Here is a 20,941-nt window from a genome sequence, read left to right on the forward strand (position 1 = left end):
CACTCACAGATCCTAAAGGACACGAAATTGGACCCTCATGGTTTGTAGATGTAGGAGTCCTCAGAAATCCATCATTCTAGCTGCTTCATTGCCAAGTAAGAGTGAACACATCAGCTGTCATCACAGTCTCTGTAGTCAACTGGTACCCATGGTTCACTTACCATCTCTGGCTCTTGAAGAGATAAAAATGCACAGACACAAACATATACAGCCCTACAGGACACTGGGATTTCTGATGAATGCCTGTCTTCAGCTAAAAGGCAGTTTCTTGCACAGTGTGTGGTATTTGAGGTCTTCATTTATATTACACAGGGAAAATACTACTCAACAAAATTTGCAGTCTTAAATGTCAGGCATTTTAGGAAATGTTTAAATCCCTATTTGAATATTTTACTCCAAGAATCAAAAACTTGGTGTTATCTCTAATTTGTTTCATTTGTCATTCATCATATCAGTCCCTTAGTAGAATGTAGTACAGTTTTCTTTTAGACCTCCTTCAAAACCACAGGGAGGAAAATTCATCACACATAAAGCTCTAAATGGTGTACCTGTTTTCTGTCTTTAGAACTGTGATCTTTCCATCAGCATCCATCTTTGGAAGTCTGACATGCTGACAGTAAAATTATCTTGTGTTTTGTCATTCACAAATTTTTTTTTCTATTTCTGCAATATGGTCGATGACTACCCTAATTTAATTTCACATTCACCCTTTTTGAAGCACTCTGTATAACTCCACCTTCTCTGTTACCTCTCATTTTTATTTCTTTCTGTTAAAATCAAAGAATTTTTGTCCTGACACAATCCACCATTCATGTTCTATTAAATATCACTCTGTGTTGCAAGAGCAAGCTGATAATAATCTGCTATGTGACCTTCTCCTTTGTCAAATTGCTCCCTCAGCCCCACTTACACTGTGAGAACTGTTCTCCCTGCTAAGTGTATTGTTATGGGCTTCCATTGTCCATTACTTGAATTCATTGCAATGAATGCACCTTAATGTTCTATACAGCACTACTACAATGAGTACATTTTTTTGCATGTCTTGGCTTTCTCCATGGTTCTCCATGGTCACTGAAATCGGTTTTGGTTTGGATTTTGTGGGGTTTTTTTTGTTTGTTTGGTTTTTTGTGTTTGTGGGTTTTTGTTTTTTTTTTTGGTTTTTTGGTTTGTTTGTTTGTTTGTTTGTTTGTTTGTTTTTCTCTCCAGGGATTTCAGTGCTTCAGTGAGTTTTGAATTAGGACTTTATGCTTTATGCTTACTTTCCATGAACAGCAACTTTGTCTTTTGGATATGACATTTGCATTCAATGTACTATTAGACACTGGGCACCATGTGGTAGGGTAAGCTATCTCAGCAGGGGAGGAGGAAAAAGAAGGGAACATTCTCTCCATATTTTGAGTGAAACCCTGTTAAAGACGGATGTACTTACAGGACACTTATAAAAGTCTTAAAAATATAAAAAATGGCTGCATTCTTAGAAAACATGGCCACCGAAAAACTTTACCACAGTACTTTAGGACACTTTAGGAGAAAATCATTCTGCAAAAGGTGAGCATCTTATTGACATACCTGTCTGGTACTGTTGAGTCTCTTCAGCTGTTCATTAAGCAATGTTGTTATTTTAAGAGTTGGCACTGATAATGTTGCTCTAGGTGCTCTTGTTCCCCATAAAAAAAGAGAGTCTTTTCATCAGGAAAAACCTGAAAGGGAAAGAAACAGGAAGGGGAAAGAATAGTTAATAAAAAATGTTAATAAATAACAACTAAATAATTACTGAAATAAGTAATTTAATCATCATCATGATTTTAGCTGAAATAATGCCCACTTACATTGTCTAGAATTGTCAAAAAAGTATGGGGTTCTGTCATATCAATTCCTAACATATATTATCAATTTTAATATTTATAAAAGTTTTAAAGTGTATTTTGGGGAAAGGTAAATTTTATGGTTTGAGTTTTCTTGTTTTTCATATGCATATTTTAACAAGGCTTGAGCTGGCATTTGGTAAACTTCCTTGAAACATTTCGTACTAGAATACATGATTTTATTTGGTGTTTTGTCAGAATATAATTTAAAGTAAGCCCCAAAGTGAACTCTATTTAAACTCAGAGCAATTTAAGATCAGGCTTATGCATTAGGTTGATATCATAGAACAGTTTCTTCCTCCTTTACAACAGCTATCATTTTTTTAAATTGAGTGTAAAGTAAAATTTATTATACCCTGTGTGCCTATAAGCAATCTCTAGTGAATATGATTGTTTATTCAAATAACTATGTTTTCCTTGTCCATTTTATTTTGCACTCTTTTGGAACATTACAGTGGAAAAATTTTCCTGGAGAGAGACCTAGTTAATGTTTTATGAGACAGACAACCTCCAGAATTCCTTTTGAGCTTTGCAAAATTGAGCATGGGAGAATAAAGTTGTCAGGTGTCAGAGCAGTGGAGCATTTTTTCCAGTCTGGTTTGGAGGATGAAACCACATGGTGCTGTTCTGGGAAAACTGATTTTTGTCAATGTAAAGTGCATCATTATTATTCAGTCTGATTGATCAAGGTAAGTATATTCACTTCATTTAGATCAAATAAAGTCACAATCAAATTATTCTGTACACAGTCAGGTGCCTGCCATCTATCTAATCTAAAACATTTTTCTATTTTGTTACAAAAAAAAGGTAGACTGGTTGCCACAACACAGATATAGTAAGTGAGTGATAAATAACTCAATGACTTTCAGGCTGTATGAGCAGGAAAAATTAAATAATAGGAGAATAAAAAATAGACAACTCTTAAATCTTGCAAGTCGCATGGAAGAAAAGAGGCATTTCATATAATTTTATTTGAAATATTGCTAGTATTGGTAAATTAGGTATCCTTTCTGCCAAACTGTTCACCAAGTTTGGAAAGCCGATGGAAGATTTTGATATCATCAGAATGACTAGTTGAGAAATAGTAAAATAAAGCTGTTTGGAAACAACTCTAATTCATTCCATTATTTTATTAGAGAACTTTCAAACAGACTTGACACATTATAGGATTTGGTTTTGGATATTAAGAGAAAATTTCTGGGCTCCTGAAGTGGTGGAAAGACAAGCCTGGATTGAAAGACAAGCCTGACAGAGTTCAAGAAGTGTTTGGACAATGGTCTGAGGCACATGGTGTGGTTTTTTGGGATACTGCTGTGCAGGGCAAGAGCTGGACATCTTAGAGGGTCCCTTTGACTCAGCACATTCTTTGTGATTCTTTGATTCTGTGATTATGGCTGTAACAGTTGAGAGGAAGTGCCAAGCATGCTGAAACTACTGCAGTTGTTTATCCACAGTGACGAAATTGCTAACAATAATAACATTATTTTGTGCATTTATGGATGCCTGTAGGAGTAAGCATATGTTTTCTTATGGATACTTAGGGCAAGAAGGGCTTTTTTATGTGTCCTGGCTTAGTCTAGTATATTCAATAAATAGTTCTGTTGTTTCCACTGTGAGGAAGATGGTGTGAGTTTGACAGGGAATGGGTGCAAAGGGGCCAGGAACCAACCTTATAAATGTTAGAAGGTGTAGCTGGTACACTTTTTAAAGGTAGTTAAGCAGTTCAGAAAAGTACAACCTCATTTATTCTTACCCAAAACATGGGAAAACAGGAAAGAACAGTCCTTGATACTTTATACCAGACAGACATACCAGACAGATAAATAAAAATAAAAACCCTCCTTGAACAACTAGTTTATCATTAGTCTAGTTAACTCAAGAATAACTGGTTGACTGATTTTATTTAGCTGTGTTTCCTGGTGTCAGTATGGATACAATAAATTTTCCTCCCAGTAACTTTTACAATGCTGTTTATTAAGATGAGAACAATAACACACTGATATTTTAGTCATTACTAAGTAGTGCTTACTCTAAGAGAAGGGCTCTTAAACTTATTATATTGCCCTGCCAGTGAGGAGGCTGCTGGGCACAAGAAGGTGGGAGGATCCATAGCCCAGACAACCGGCCCCAATGGGCATAAGGAATACTCCCCAGGAAATTACAGCATTTAAACTAGGGGGAAAGTTGGTCAGAAGCTGTTGCTCAGGGTAAGGATGGGAACTGTTCAGCAGGTGGTGAGCAATTGTGCTGTTCATCACTTCTTTCGTATAATTCCTTTGTTGTTGTTTGTTGTTAGTTGGAGGAGGAGGAGTAGTGGTAGTTATTTTCTGCCCTATTAAACTGTCTATCTCAACCCAGAAATCTAACTTTTTTTTTTTCTGATTCTCTCCTTATTCCACTTTGAGGCCAGGATCTAAGAAAATTAATGTGTGGGGTTTAGCTGCCTGCCATCTTAAATCATGGCATCAGGATATAGATGTTTCCTTCACCCAATATGGTCAACTGGTTGTGATCTTTACACATAATTAATCTTTTTAATCTATGGATGTCGTTTAGTATATCTCATCCCTCATGCCATGCAACTTTCCTTAAAATAGCAAAAATTAAAACAAACCAACAATCACAACCAAAAAAAAAAGCCCCCTCAAAAAATTTACAAAAGCAAGTTTGTATAGCCTATGCAGAAATACACAAAATAAGTAGTTTGCAAAGGCTAATCAGTGATACACATGGCTTATGACAGATATTGTTTAAAGATTGACAGTATTTCTGTATTTAATATTTCATATAATCAGGATGAATACATAAATGAGTTTTTGAATTTTTTTTTTTGTATGACATGAATTGTTAGATGTAGAGCTCCTATTAAAGGAGTTTTTCATTAGGTTTATCATTCTGAACTTGCTGCAGCAACTGTTACCACTACCAGTGAACAGCGAAATTGAGAAGGATACAGCTGATAGGTTTTACCCTTTATCAGCCTCATGCTAATTTAATGCAACACAGAATATTATTTGCATTACTTCAAAAGTAAAAGGATGCTCCCCATGGGATTACATCACTATTAGACATTTCTTACTCTATTATGTGTGAGTCAACACAGCATTAAAAACAGGGATTGTACAAACTTCATTTGTGATAATAAACTTAATGAGCAGCACTAAGAAATGTCTGAAGTGCTGAATTATGATGACATAGTATTTGCAAAATAGAGCTTTGTATTTTTTTGTATGGTGTTTCACTAAAGACACACCAGCTTTTTTGGCATGAAAGGGAAAATAAGAATACCAATGTGCATTTTAAACATCTGTCATGGTAGGCAATCATTGGAAGAGAAACAATCTCTAAAAACATGTAAGATGCAAAATTAGAACACTCAAACTTGTTACTTTTGAAATAAGATGGTTATAGTGCTTTGTGATATTTTCTGTTGCCATCAGTAAAATTCCTCAGTTTTACTGCATATCAATAACAGGGAAAGGAAGGAGTAAAATAAATACAGACTTTTTTCGTTAGAAGATGTCATTATAATAGCCCAGTTTATTTAGTACCAGACAGAATGGCTGAAAATGCTGGTACACCAACCAAAGTGAATGGCACCTAACTTGGTCACTATAGAAATAACCCCAGAAAAAGCCAAAGAAAAGTCTTATAAAGATTTATATGTACAGGCTAGATTTTGTCAGGTACCCCATAATCCTTATGGATCCAGCCCCGACAGGGATTCTCTCACACTGAAACTACCTAAAGTTGAAAATTTTAAAATAGTTTTGGTTTTATTTTTCAAAACTGTAACAGACTTAAAAAAATAAAAATAATACTTCTTTTTTTGCTTATTGTGTCTGACAGTCTTCCCTCTGTCATTTCATTTTCTATTTTGATGTTTATAACCACACTCTCACTGTCCTCATCCTTTTGTTCCCATTTCTGTCAATCTGCTCTCTACACATATAAGCACATCGTCACCTATTTACTCTGAATGAAATAACCAGCATGGTGGGCCTTGAGCCTGTCAATAATTTATATTGCACAGCAAAAAGGATTGATAAATACTTGTGATCTCTGTAAATCACCTTGAAAACTGATTATATCTAGGATGATAGAGATCAGAATGACCTGTGAAACTGCATTTGGGGACAGAAAGGTGAAAAGAGTTTTCCTAGAGTGAAGGACAAACCCCTATTTTTTTAAATTTCTTTTGTAGAAATGTTTGTGCAATGTCGCCTGGTACGGCTTTTTTCCAGTCACTTCACCTAACTAATATTCAATTTCTTCTAAGTTATTGAGTAAAAAAAACAAAAAAACCAAAACAAACCAAACAAAAAACTGAAACCAGCAAACAAACAAGCAAAACTCAACAATGCCATAATATGGAGAATAATTTCAGATGGCTTTGTTCACCTGTGATTTTGCTGCTGGATATGTGCATCTTAATTTTTTCTAGTTGTGTTTGCTTTGTTTCACAGAACTTTGACAAGGCTGTATATAATGAATCAGTGTCTCCTGTTCAATATCAAATGCTTCTGAAATTTACTTCTTTGCTTCCCTTAATTTGTTAAATCCATTAACTATTTTTCTTAACACAAATTGGTCTGTCTTGTGTAGAATGTGCTGAAGACAAAGAATTCTTGAGTGGAATAACACAAGGTACTCCTTTTCGACTGAAACAGCAGAAGGCTGTAGCAGACATTCAATAGGGAAAACTCTAAAGAAGCACTTGTGAATTAGTGAAGCTGTGATCTTCGTGATCTATTATGATCTTCTAAGGATCCAAAAAAGTATGTGTTATAAAGTAACAAACACAGTTAACACTATTGATGGTAATCACAAAAGAAAAGCTAAAAGCTAAACCATATGATGGGATATTTTTAAAATTTGCTTCTCTGATTCAAGGTTGAGATCATTTGGCACATGACCCTTGTTATTTGTATCTTAATTATCTCTGCCCATGTTATAGTGATAAAAGCTTTGATCTACAAACTTTTCATTTAGTTCATCACCAAATTCCATCTCTGTCAAGTAAACAAAAGCCACATCTACACTACTGCAAAAGACATCTTTTCTCTGGTTGTTGTGATTTGCTGAACACTGAAGCCATACCCCAGCCACATATTAGAACAAGTTATTAGCGTGTAAAATCCTTCTCCTGTACTCCCAGTTACACCAGAGTGGACCTTTGGAGCACAGGAGCCACCATCTGTTGAAGGAGTACAGGCCTGCTTGTCCAGGACACCAACTTGGGAATGCAACAACACCAGCGAGGCTGGTGACGGCTGCAGAAAGCTAAAGACAACGACCAGTGCTGAAAAAAAGCCAAAAGTTTATTTTTTCTCTGCATACACACTTTGAGTCTACTGTAAGAGAAAATGAGAGCAGGAGCACTTCAGAACTCCAGATTTAATTACCTTCACTCTGAAAACAAACAAGTAATGGATATAGGGTAACAAAGAGCAGAAGTCAATCTGTGCTACAATGGAGTTAAGAAAGGTTGTCTCCTACTAATAAACGAATGATTTACACTGCTTCAAAAATTTCTGTGGTACATCTTCAGTGCACACTTCCCTAGGGAAGCTCTTCCATGTGCACAAAAGTGGAAAATATTCAGATGCTTTTTATTAAGTAAGAAAATATGTAAAAGAGGACATACTGTATCAATGTCATACCTATAGCCCTAATTTTGCTGCAATGAGATTAGTTGAAAAATAATTGTGTCCAGGCCCAAATTTGCCCTATTCAATGAAGCACAGCTATCATATTTTTTTCCTAATATTTATCTGCTGTTTAATATCAGGTGCCAAAACTCTTCTGTTTCCTTTTATCTACCAATATTCTTTTGATTTAATGACATCCAATGCTATGGATTATCCCTTGGGTCAGTTGGGGTCAGCTGTCCCAGGTGTTTTCCCTCCCATTTTCTTGTGAGCCCCCAGCCTTCTCACTGGCATGGCTGCATGGGAAACAGGAAAGGCCATGACTCTGTATAAGCCCTGCTCAGCAGTAGCTAGAGCAGAACTGGCTTATCAACACTTTTTTCAATATAAATCCAAAACAAAGCCCCATACAAGCTACTGTGAAAAAAACTAACTCTAGCCAAACTAGTTTTGTGGCCAACACCAGCACATCACTGCACAGTAGGGACAAATATAATGCTGCATTACCAGAATAAAATTTTTGAGTGTACACCATTCATAGGGACTGTTGTCATAATCTGCCAGTAGCTAAGTATTTCAGACTTACTAACTTGTTTGTCCATCTTCAAACCTGGTTAGGGAAACCTAACCAGAACATCCTTTTTATCTGTTATAACTGATAATCTTGGGGATTTTTTTTAATATGTCATTAGCATATGTAGAACTATTTAGATAATCTTGACATGATTTTTACAGCAAAAAAAACCCCCACAATTAAACTGTTTCATTCTTGCTTCTTTTTGAAATAATAAAATTATACTCGATATTATTAATACCCCAATTCATAAACTTTTGCTTTCCAACACACCAACCCATATTTTGGAACATGTAAGTATATAAAAACTGAGCTACACTGCCTCAGTATAAAGCAATTCTGGGAAGTCATCCAAATTTGGGAATGCTATTTTACTACCAGCACATGAAAAATGGACAGATAACTCATCTTATAGTCAACTAAGAAAAGAATATAACCAAGGAGTTTGAAGATTAGATTTTGTGTTTTATAAAAATGATGCAAGAGACTTCACTATTTCCTTACTAATAGCACCAAAGTTTGTATTCTTTGAAAGACCCTTTTCCATTTACAGTTGATTTATTAATGGGCAATACAGCTCAAACAGCCTTTTATGCAGCCAAGATTTCTTCAACACAAATATTAAAAATTTGTGGACAGAAGCAGCACAAGACAGAGTAGTATTGTCTGCAGTTTCAAATTTGCCATAACAAAGCTGCAATTAAACAATGTCTCATTACTTGCAAAATCTTTCCAGTCTAACAGTCTTTCTGCTTCGGTAGTTTACTGATTTTCTCTTCCTGGAATCCAAAGATTATTTGAAATGAAGCAGACAGACAATTTGTCTTTGCAGGAGGAATAGATTAGGGAAACAGTTTAGAAAGGATGAACTCTGGAAGTGGCAGATTTGAGTGTCTAAAATATTGAAAATTGCCTTCCAGTGATGGTTATGTTCTCTGCCTTCAAGAATATGCAGGGCAAGATGATGAGTGTCAGCAAATGAACATGACAACTCCAACAGGGAGTCATGAAATAGCAGTAAAAACACCTGGCAATAGTACCCAGAAATCCCAGAACTTCCAAATCATAGATTAGTAACAACTGAGGAAGTAGCAAGATACTGAATGTGCAGCCACTCTTTCACACATCTGTAGCAGGTTACTTGGCATGGGAAATAAGCTGCAACTCACGTTATCTTGTTATTGAGCATTTTGCCTTTCTGATATTTGGGCTTGTATGATACCTAGAATACAGTCCCACTTTTCGGGTTATGTTACCATTCACAGAGTTTTGATCAATGAATCATCTTAAATAATAAACTTAGCTTAAGTACAATACACAGTGATGGAAAATGGTTGTCTCAAATCTTTTGTTCAGTCCTTAAGCTATTTCTTGCAACTGAAAGGGTTATTTCAAGAGTAAGGTTCATTATTATACAGGAAGAAAATAATTTAATCTTCTCAAGTACAATTTGCTCTGTGCAGATCACCCCTGTCAGAAGATGAAATGCACATGGTTTTTATTATTTTTGCTAGCAATTGAATGATAAAATCCAGACTTTAATCCAGAGAATAAAGTCCTTCAAAACCATAAATGGATAAAAGTCACAAGCGCTCTATACCTAAACATTTTGGAACAATATACTGAACATAATACACACGTGCACAAACAAAATTCTAAACTCAAAAAGTTACTAACCTCCAATAAAGATGAAATCTAAAGTCTTTTTTGGAGAGTTTAATAGAATAGAAAAGAAAAATAAACATTGGATGAACTTGATTCAAAACATCATTCATTTCTTGTCATGGGGCTTAAATTAAATTCAAATCAATTTCTGATCTCATCTTCCCATCACATTCTGTGAGGGCATTTTGAACCTGAGGCTAAAATTGATGGAACCAACAATTTGTAGAACAACTTGCGTTACCTTTAAGAAGGCTCGTGCATATCAAAGCAATCAAAAGAAAAAGGGCTGGGGACAGAGACACACAGGAGAAAATGGTAATGGGGCTGCCTATTGTCTATTCTTTGGTAATGTAGTTTTTATGTTACATTTAATTTCCCAAAAATAAATGTCATTTAAAATATGGAATTGACCAACAAATAATGAGAAACTGTGCCCTGGGAATATGACTAAAGCAAGAGGTGAGATGGGACAAGAAAAGAGAGAAAGAGAAGAGAGGGAGAGGGGAGAGGTAGCATGGGAGGAGAGGAGGGGAGAGGGAAGAAGAAGGGGAAGAGTAGGAAAGGGAAGGATTATTTCTAGTTCTGCTTTCTAATTCAGTTTCCAATTCTGCACATTACTGTGTGCATCTAATAGTGTTATTCCATGTACTGTTTGAGACTATAGAAGACACTGACCTCATTAGAGAGGAAAATCAGGAGTAAGACATCTGTATGGTGCATTTCAAGGTTAAGAAAACTGTAGCAGATGCTATACAGCATAACATGGGTGGAAAACCATTTTAGCAATATAATTCAAACTGCAGGTATTATAGTCAAATGGGAAGTTAAGAATGCCAGTTGCAATTTGAAAGTGACAGAAAGAAGCTGAACCTGAAGGCTTTATTTCCACATTAATTTCTGAGGAGTTATCTATATACTGCAGCAGCTGTATATGAATACAGGATTCTGAATCCTATGTTATGAATCATGGAATGTTCTGATAAGCAAGGTAGAGGTGGTGACTAATTATATACAAATGCCTTTTTATTCATTACAGACTTAGAAAATGCATTTATTAGTGAAAATAGATGTTGTCATGTGGAAGATATTTACATCACTAAAGACAATTTATAGTGAAAGTTACAGTACAGAAGGAAAACATAACAAAGTTTGTGTATCTCAGAAATGCACTGCAGAATGAAATAAGGAAGATAGGAAGTGAACTGAATTTGTTAATGGTAAAGAATAAAAGTGACATCCCAGGTGCTATTTTACATCAGGACTCTTCTTTCCCTCTTTTTTCCCAATTTTTCTTTAAAACCATTAATATGTCCATTTCAAGATGCTGAAAGAGGAGTTCCTAACTTTTCTTCTGGAAATTACTTCAATTACAGTAGTCAAGATTATTTAATTTGTGTAGACTAATCAATGTTACTTAAAAAACCCATTTTTTTTTTGTGTGCAACATAAATAAAACCTTTTTATGTTAAATTATCTTCCAGAAATGCCATTCACAGTATTAAAATGGTAAATGGGCAAAGAGAAACTGTTCCCTTTAAATGGGCAATATGGCAAAGGCAAAAGAGAGATGATCTCTTTTGGAAATTTTGTTGATGTACAGTGCCTGAGTATCTGACCCAATATAGAAATATTTGTTTCTTTGATTTTGCTTTTACTTTTGCCATGAAACATATGGGGAAAAAAAAAAATTGGAAGTCACCCAGACTCTTGTTTTCTCCAGATGTTGCTCAGAAATACAGAAGGAAAAGAAATTGTTTGTTAGAAATAAGGAAATAATTTACAAACAAAAGATCCAAAACCACCATTCCCAAGAAACCCCGCTACAGAAGTTTAGCCTGCTCAGAAACTTCTGGGTAATTTGAGATTGAACAGTAACTTCAGAAACACAGAAGTAAACATCAAAGCGTACTTGAGGCTATATTGTTAATCATGTTACCAATCTCATTTATATTTTTCTCTTGAAAAAGCTTTAATGGAAATGAAGTTGTTACATTCTAAGAGATACATTTTAAGCCAAAAAATTAGATTCAAAATCAGCTGAACTTACTCAAAATCACAAAAATGTTTTTCCCTTTTCTGAAAGAAGATGGATTCAATGGGTGTACTGTTCCCATGTCTTGCGAAGTTTTGCAATAACTAATGGTGAAGACAGAAGGAAATGTGGCTATGGGCAGAAAAGTCTTACACAGAAAAAAACACAGTAGAAGCACTGTCCTAGTTCAGCACAAACTGGAAAACCAAACTCTAAAACAAGTAGAGGGAGCTATCTTTTCTAAGTGCTTAAAATGACCAAATAACTACGAAAAATATGAAAAATTATCTTATTCAGATTTTACACAATATTACCTGAGTTAAATTTGGGGTTCAACCTCAAAATCAAGGCTTAAAGACATGATTTGCAACTGATTTGCATATTTACTCTTTTCTGTCCAGTAGAATCAGTAGATTTCTTTGCAGGCCATTGGTAAAAATGCTCATTATTGAATCTTTTTTTTTCTGCTTATAAGAATGGGACAAGGTGATGAAAACTTTTGCCGTCCATTTTATGTTCCTAAATTAGGTACTACCATATTTGAAGAGCAGATGTTAATGTGAACCATGGCTGTTCTGGTAATCTAACTCTTCTGCCTAGGTTTTTCATAAAGTCAGTATGGAGAAAAAGTAGCTCTGATGTTTGAATTTTTTGACTAATCTGAATTAGATTACTCAAATGAAATCATCTGGGCAAACACTTCTAAGAAATTAAAATTCAGAAATCCCAGAAGTTATTAGATCTCAAACTGAAATAATATATTTTGGGGAAAAATTGTGCTTGCTTCTTTATGGTTGTAAAAGAGATTCTTTCATATTACTCAGGAGTTAAAGCATCAGTGAGGGACATGTTATTCCTTCATCTTGGTCCCTTTTTGATACTTCAAGTCCTATGTTGGATATATAGGTGTGCTGCTTCAGTGCATGGCATGTAAAGGATACTTTGTTAATTCCCTTGGTCTACAGACTGCTAGTCATGTCATCACCTAAAAAAATCCATGCATTAGCTTACTTGAGCATTTCTTATAATGCCTGCAGCAATGAGAGAATTTTAAAGCAGACCAGGCTATGTCTCAAGGGTAGACAGTCTGTGTTGTTAGCTAGGGCTGAACCTTCAACTTCAACCTTCAACTTCTGACCTCAGTGCAGTCAGAACTATTTTGCCTGGATCTAGCCTACTGGAATTAATCCATTTGTTAGCAAAACAATCGACAGTTCAGAATTCTTCTGATAATCTGGAGCTGCTCTGAACCTTTTTTAAGATATTCAGCAATTTACATGAAATCTGATTTGTCTTATTTACCTTTTGAGAGAATAGAAGCATAAGCAAAAGAGTGGACAATATCTCATTTTGGCCTTATGCTTCTACGGTTGTTTTCCTTATCAGCTACAACAGGAAAGGGAATGAAATGACAATCTCCCATGTTTCTCAAAGATTCTTCTTACATGGAAGATGAAATCACAGTCATAGAGGCCAGAAAAGATCTGCAGATGTCATGTAGTCCAGCCTCTCACTCAGAGCACATCCAGCAGGCCGTGTCCAGTTGATTTTTAAATATCTCAGAAGATGCATGTTCCATGGTCTCTCTGGGAAGCCTGTCACAGTGCTTGATCATCTTTATGGCATTTTTTCTTACATAGAAATATTTTATTTCATTTTCTTATGCTATTTTCCAGCTTGTGTCTGTTTTCTCTTGCTTTCCATCTGCGCAGCTGAAAAGTTTGACTCTATCTTCTTTACTTTCTTGCATCAGGTGCTTGTAGGTCTGCCCTAGCCTCTCTTCTCCAGGATCAACATTCCCCATTCTTTCAGCATTTCCCCCCATGGTGCATGGATCAACCTCCTCAATAATCTTGGTATTTCCCTGCTGATCTCACTCCAAAATATCTTCCCTTTATGTCTTGGCCTCTTCTGTGTATGTTCTTAATTAAAATTAAAAAAATATTCAGTCTTTTAATCAAAGTCTTGGATTGTTTGCCAGGAAGACATTCTGCTCACCACTCCTTCTAATACAAAAGGGGTTAAGCATGCTTTTTTATTTCACAATAAGCACATGTCACAGAAAATCTTGAAGAAATTGCCCCACAAAGTATATTGAACAAATTAGGCTGAATTAGTCTGAGTATACTCGGAATATTGTATACTTTTATTCTTCTGATTGTTACATAGAACAGAATCAATGATTCACTAAAAACATACATATATGAACAATTTTAATTTGATTTTTTTTAATTTCAGCCCAAGTAAGCTAGAATACCTCAGACTCCTTGGAGCCACAGTTTAATGAAGTGCTATACCTTAGTCTAGTTTCATTATTTCTAAATTTAGCTCTAGTATTAAACACTGAAGTAATGGGTTTTTTAATAGCATCATAACTATTGCTAAACAAATTATTTGTACTAGTCTACACAGAATGCAAAACAGAAAACTAAAAAAAGAGTCCCTTTTACAAATAAGAATTAGTTTTAATGGCCACATTTCTTTAAATCAAGAGTATTCCCATTCTGTAAGATTTCTGGATTGTGAATATTTGGTATATTTAATGAGGTATAAGACTCCATAAATTTTAGAATGGAATCATACAATCACAGAACGATTTGTGTTGGGAGAGACCTTAAATATTTTCTGTTTCAAACCCCCTGCTATGAGCAGGGACATCTTTGAACAACATGGTCTAGTGGAAGATGCCCCTGGCCATGGTAGAGGAGTGGCAAAGAGAATGGTCTTTAAGGCCACTTCTAATCCAGGCCATTCTGTGATCTCTTGTTCTTGTGACAACTTAAGTGAGCCATATACTTACACAGCTAAAAAATCAGTGTGATTGTCTAGTCTTCCTACAGGTTTTGTATAACTTTTCTGTAAATAATATCACAGTTATCCATTACTCCAGAGAAATGCAGCAAGAAATCAAGGGGTTTATAAAATAATATATTGATGTTTTTTAAAATCATATCTAGACTCACAATCATAATAATTTACTATACAGTTTCTGTTGTCTTATTTATATAACAGACTCTACCTCTGTAACTGTTACCTCCATTAAAGTAAAATTTTAAAACATAAAATCCCCAACATTTTGGTAAAATCTGCAAGCAGCTCTATATACCAGATGATACTCCAATTTGAACAGTGGTTATAATGCAAACTACTTAGTATTGACTCTGAATTAAGTATTACTAAATATATCATCTATCATATCAGAAGATCTGCAAAGAGCTCAGACAACTGTAGAAAATTGAAAAGTTTGATTTAGATCTTAATATTAGTTGAGAGTACAAGGTTTTACTCTTCAGTAATAGGTAACCAAAATGTTTTATCAACAAAACAAAGTATGAGAGTATGAAAAAATTTAGAGCTGACATTTTTTACATCTGATTTCTACCAAAAAAAGATTTGTATACTTGATCAAGGTTTGTGTAATCTCTAATGGCAAAATTTCTTTTTTCTTATGTTACATTCTTTACTGGACAGAAACTCAAGGAACTGCAAGGTGATAACTTGGTCATTTTGTGCAAATGAAATGTCTGTACAGTCATTTCAGATAGCTAAGCTGAGAAACATCCCATCTAGTTTGGGGCAGATACTCAAGGTGCTCCTTCTTTAGCCTGATGTTGGTTCTTTCCAAGACTACGCCTGAAGGGAACACAAACCTGATACTAAGATAAAATACTGCTTTTGGCTCTTCTTCAGCTCTCTGGACAGAAAGGAGGAGCCTAGAACACTAAATGCACAATGGTATAATCTGTAGGCAAGGCTTGGCCAGGACAGCTCAAGAGAGTTCAGTTTCTAGGAAATTACTTTAGAAAACCAATATGAAGTGAAAAATAAATATAATCTAAGTTTAGTGTTCTGGCACAAGATCTTGATGAACTTCAGTATTAAAGGACAACTCAACTTTTCTTCAAAAAATTGTTTCAAGAGTGTAGTTCATGTAGGAAAATCATGCATCTTCAAATGTTCTGCTGGTTGTTGAGGTCAAAATTAAAAAACTCTCACTCAAAGACAAACTGCTATTTCACAAGACCAAGAAATTAAAGAAGGTATAATAAATAATGAAAACGTTTAGTTATACAGCAGTTTCAAAGCAGTAATTCTCAGACATGAGTCAGAAATCCCCTGGAGAGAAGCAAACTTCACTTTTTAAATCACCTGTTTCTTCACCTCAGATTTTGAAAGGACAGATCATTAAGAAGGGAGATGTTGTATTGCATCTATTCCACAGGGATTGCAGCTACTCCCACCAGAAAAATAGCTAAAACTAGTTGCACTAGTACTGAAGTTCAATATTTAATCTTTGAAGACCTTAGTTAATTGAAGTCAAAGAGGAAGGTGAATACTAAATATTGAGTTAATGATTCATGGTTGAACATATATTTAATTAAATAAATATTGTGCTCTATATATCATACCTATTACAACTATCATAATTGTTGCAATGAAGGTGCTTAAATAATGAATATTTAATATTGAAATAATTAAATAATAATTTATATGTCTAATTACAAATAAAGGATAGCAAAAAATCATTCAATTAATAAAACTGCTTCATTTATTAAAAACCCTTTGTGCCCTTTTCTCTGTCACTCTGTATCAGACATTTCATGGAATTTCAAAGTTTTTTCTTTTATGGACAAGTTATTTTGAGACGTAATAGTAAAAAGAAAAGTAATGCATTTAAAATTACTAATATTCCATGCACTGTTTAATTGATTGTAAAATATCTATGCCAATTTTATTTAATAAAATGTTAGATTACTTTTTTTATTCTGCAGAAACTGCCATCTTATTATTTTCAGGGAAAACATAAGTCAAGAGAGATTGGTACTAAGAAGGTAATTTGTAAAAAGTAATTAGACAAACGCAGTAGTAGTTTGGGTTTTATTCCCATTTATTTTTCCATAAATATCTGTGTTTTTCAGATCATTCTACCTTACTACACTATGTGTTTGCTCTTGCATTTCTCAATCTTAGAGTGAAAAAACAAATAGGACTGAAATCTTTTATTTGAGCTGCTGCCATGTGATAGCCTACTGTAGACTGCAAATAGCACTGGTTAAAATCCCACTTTTGTGAGTGGAACAAGAAGGCAACTTGCAGAATTATCATATAGACACACTATCTTCCACTTCTCGGGCTTTGCGTGAGGCTCTCTAAGCAAGTGTCTCTTATTGGAATATTGAAAGCTTGCAAAATAAATCTCTGTAACTGAACATAATCTCAAAGTCCAGGATTTCAAATTAAATTGATTCAAAATAATTCTAGGCTAATTCATTCAAATAAGTATTAGTCTATAGTTTCCAACTGAACAGGCCCTTTCAAGAATTTGAGCCTCAGTAGCTAGGTTTTGGCAGAAGAGTCACTAATAGAATTTTTTTTGCTTTAAAATAATGCAAGGAGTTCATAAAACACTGCATCCTTTCATCCATTTTAATGCACATACTAATCTCAGTTTTATGATTATGTACAACTGTACGTGTTGAGACAAGTCCTATGGATTAAAACTTGTTCTATTTACAGCACGTGACTTAGGTGCAAATTAACATATCCAGGAACAATTTATTTTACACATAAATTCAGATTCAAGTGTAATTCAGAAATTTCCTTCCTACAGCTGTTTTCAGAAAACATACATGAAGTTGTCTGAGAGACAGCTGATAAGGAAACAAGAAGCCAATACAGAAATATCAATTTTATTGAAATATTAAAACCCATAATAAATCATTATGTGTTCTTCATATATTTTCCCATCTTGAATACTGTAAACATCTAAGAAAACTTATCATTCAATCAAATATTTGAAGACATTGTTATAGTTACCTTTCCTCTCCTGGTGTGTTTCCTTCTCTTCCATTATTGGCAATTCTTCAGTTATTGCAAACAGCCTTCATGGCAATGAGTGATCTGAACCTTTAACCACAACTATGATTGCCCTTCTTACAAGTTACCATTGTTACATCTACAGAAAAAGACTTGCAGTTTCATGCAGGATGAGTCTAAGACATTGATTTATCTTTTAAAAGCAAAACAATCTAAGGCATTCAAAAGCAGAAGCGTCAGTGAAGTCTGCCTTTCCTGTCTGGAAAAAAAAAAAAAAGGCAGACATCACTCACACTCCTTTTTAGGGCAGACAAGAAGGCACTCACTTCAAAACCTGGAAAGACTATGGGCTGAATTCTCCTGGAAACCTTGGCAAGGCACATGAAGAACAAGGTGACAGGAACCACGAGCAAACCACGCCGAAGGGTCTGTTTGTCAGGGGTGAGACCAGTAAAAACTCTGTACCTCCTACCACTCCCCTCCAAACAAGGTGAAAATGCCTGAATGAGAACCTTCTGAGTGGCTAAGGTGACAGCCAATTGCCTTTTGTAAAATAATTTAACTTTCAGCATAACATCATATGTTGCCATAAGAGAGAGGGAAAACAGAAACTTGACTTGCAAGTTTGTATTTCTGGTTTACAAGACCCAGTAACCACAGAGGTCATATTTAAGCTATTTGAGAATGTATATGGGAAGACCCCAATCCCTTATATTGAACACTGCACTGATACAATTAACTTCTCCTTTTTAAAAACCTGCTAAAAGTTCAGGAGCTATTTCAGATTCAGGAACAAAGTCCTATCAAAAACTTTTTCAAGCTAAAAAATGATAAAATATAAAACTTGATTTCCCCTCTCTTTTTTCCTGAAGTAGATAATAAAGCAGAAAGAAAAGCCTATCTTTTTTCTGTTTCATGCTAGTCTTAAATACACACAATATACTAGTCTTGATGAAAACCTCTTATGCAGAAACATTTTGTGGAAGAATGCAAAAGAAAGTCCTTTTCATCATGTTTCAAGATCAAACACGGGTTTGAACTAGAATTAAAATTGAGAAAATTCTTATCAGTGGGCATCATTAACTTCTTGATTTCATCATTAGTCCATGTAGTTATATGTTTCAGTACAGCAGGAATTCCTGACACATTTTGTCTGATTTTCAGAGCTACTGCAAAAGCTAAACCAGTGTTTCAGAAAGTTCCACTCTGTTCTGTGAATCAGCCTTTTCAGATAACTTTGGAACAGGTGATCAGAACATAAGACAATTAAGCTCTGTTCGTTGTATGCCTTGCGTAATTAAAAAAAAAAATTGAAATATTAGTAAGGAAAGATAGTCTTATCTGAGAAGGTATTTTTCTAATGGACTTTGGGAATGAAATCATCAGTAACAATTTGGACATTTGAAGATGTGTCAATACCTCAGTTCATTTCAAGAACCTCCTCACCTCCAGAATTAAGCGATCAAGGAGAAATCTCTTTCATACTTTTACTTTCTAAGGAGCTGCAATGAAATGGGTATACTTATGTAACAATAATTTATCAAATTCTATATAGAATCTGCATAATGCATTAAAGGAAAACACATTTTTTAAATCATATGTAACTCAGCAATGCACTCATGTATAGACCTAATTTTTAAGAAAGTGGCATTACATATAAACTTCGTCTTCTACCTGTATATTTGATTTTTTGGCACTTTATTAATCTAAGTGCCAAAAATATTTAGTTTGATTATACATCTCAGTGTATTTCAGATATCAAAAGTGTTATGTCTTGTAGCAACTCCACTGGTAGGTTTTCCCTTCTGCACATTTTTTAGCTTGGAAAATAAAGTTTACTTACTTCACACAGACAGAACATCTCAAGTTAGACACCAGAGGCAAATTAATGCCTGCAGGTTTCCTGTATCTCATATCTTCCTATGAGATGTTTCCAGCCTTCAGACTCTGCTCAGTATGTGGTACTCTGAACATCTGACACATCCTTCTCTGACACTTTGCGAGGTAGTTGTACATCAGCAGCACACTCTTATGGGGACTGCTACCACTCTCATCAACTCCAGGGCCAAGCATAGCCTCCTGGAGCACATGGAGTTACTGGGGTCCTGGGCTTGACATTGTTCCCATTGCTCCTCCACTCCTCACCAGGCCTTAATGGCTGTGCTGGTACAGCAGTATTCAAGTTCTAAAGCTTGGAATATTATTTGGTCACATTGGAGGCACAGGGTACTCAGGGTACTGAGGAATATTCTTGGGAGGCTTGGGAGTAGAAAGGGCCGGTGCTTCAGCTGTGAGGTAGGGGCAATTCCCATGAAGAAATGCCTAGTTTGTTTTAGAAAGGAACTTAAAGGGAAAGAACTGAAGTAAAGCTCTCTGCAGCAAGGGACTCAGGGAATGAGGATGGCTTCCTGGGGCACATGATGAAGGTGACAGAGATTTCCACAGCTGGTCCATCTGTCTGGAAGGAGCCATTTACCTCTTCTTGACCCCAGCCCTTTGTCTGAAAAATGGAAACAATAATATTGCACTATAAAGGTTTGAAAAATGCAAAATATCTGATAGATACTTGGAAATTATGCTGCTACTGTAAAAAAAGGAGAAAGTGCTTCTAATGGTGAACAGTGTTTCTTTATCTAGGTTATCAAAGCTATTTAGGTCGCAGGTACACTAAGTCCTGTGTCTCCTACTCTGTCTGCATGTTTGGTTTCCATGTGAAAAACAGCATGAGACAGTGGAGTTTTGCTTAATATATATGACCACTTAGAATGTCAGTGGATTTGGAACTGGGAAGAACACTCCACAGAGAATTTACAATGTTCTATTCAAGAGCTTAGAACACTCTTGTACATGGAGTAGGTAATAATATGGGTCAGCTTTGAGATATTTTGGGGAGAAAGTTTCAGTCATAGTAAGGCTGGGCTCCACATTTTACTTTTCTTCCCTCAGCTAGTGCAAAAGAAAGGATAGGAAGCAAGATAATCTTTAACACAAATCTTGAAACACCAAGACTTTCAAAGGAACTATGACAATTGTGATGTGTACTGAGAACACACAGATTTATTTCAATGACTCACTTCCTGGTACATTGAAAGAAAGTATTTCCTGTCAGGAAAGATCAAACAACTTTTTCTAGAGAAATACAGAAGGTAAATACAAAAAAAATTGCTTAGGAAAGTATTGTATCAGGGTGTTCCTCTGCCCAAAGTAATTAGAAAAGCACTGCAGGAGCTAAGGAGAAAGCACCAGGTTTTAGGGCAAAAAACCAAACAAATAAACAAAAAAACAAATGAGTTTTATTATAATTAAATAATTAAGTAATAATAACTATTCCATTAAA

The sequence above is a fragment of the Onychostruthus taczanowskii genome, unplaced genomic scaffold (assembly GCF_017590055.1).
Source record: "Onychostruthus taczanowskii isolate IOZ18803 unplaced genomic scaffold, ASM1759005v1 scaffold77, whole genome shotgun sequence".
In the NCBI taxonomy this organism is placed as follows: Eukaryota; Metazoa; Chordata; class Aves; order Passeriformes; family Passeridae; genus Onychostruthus; species Onychostruthus taczanowskii.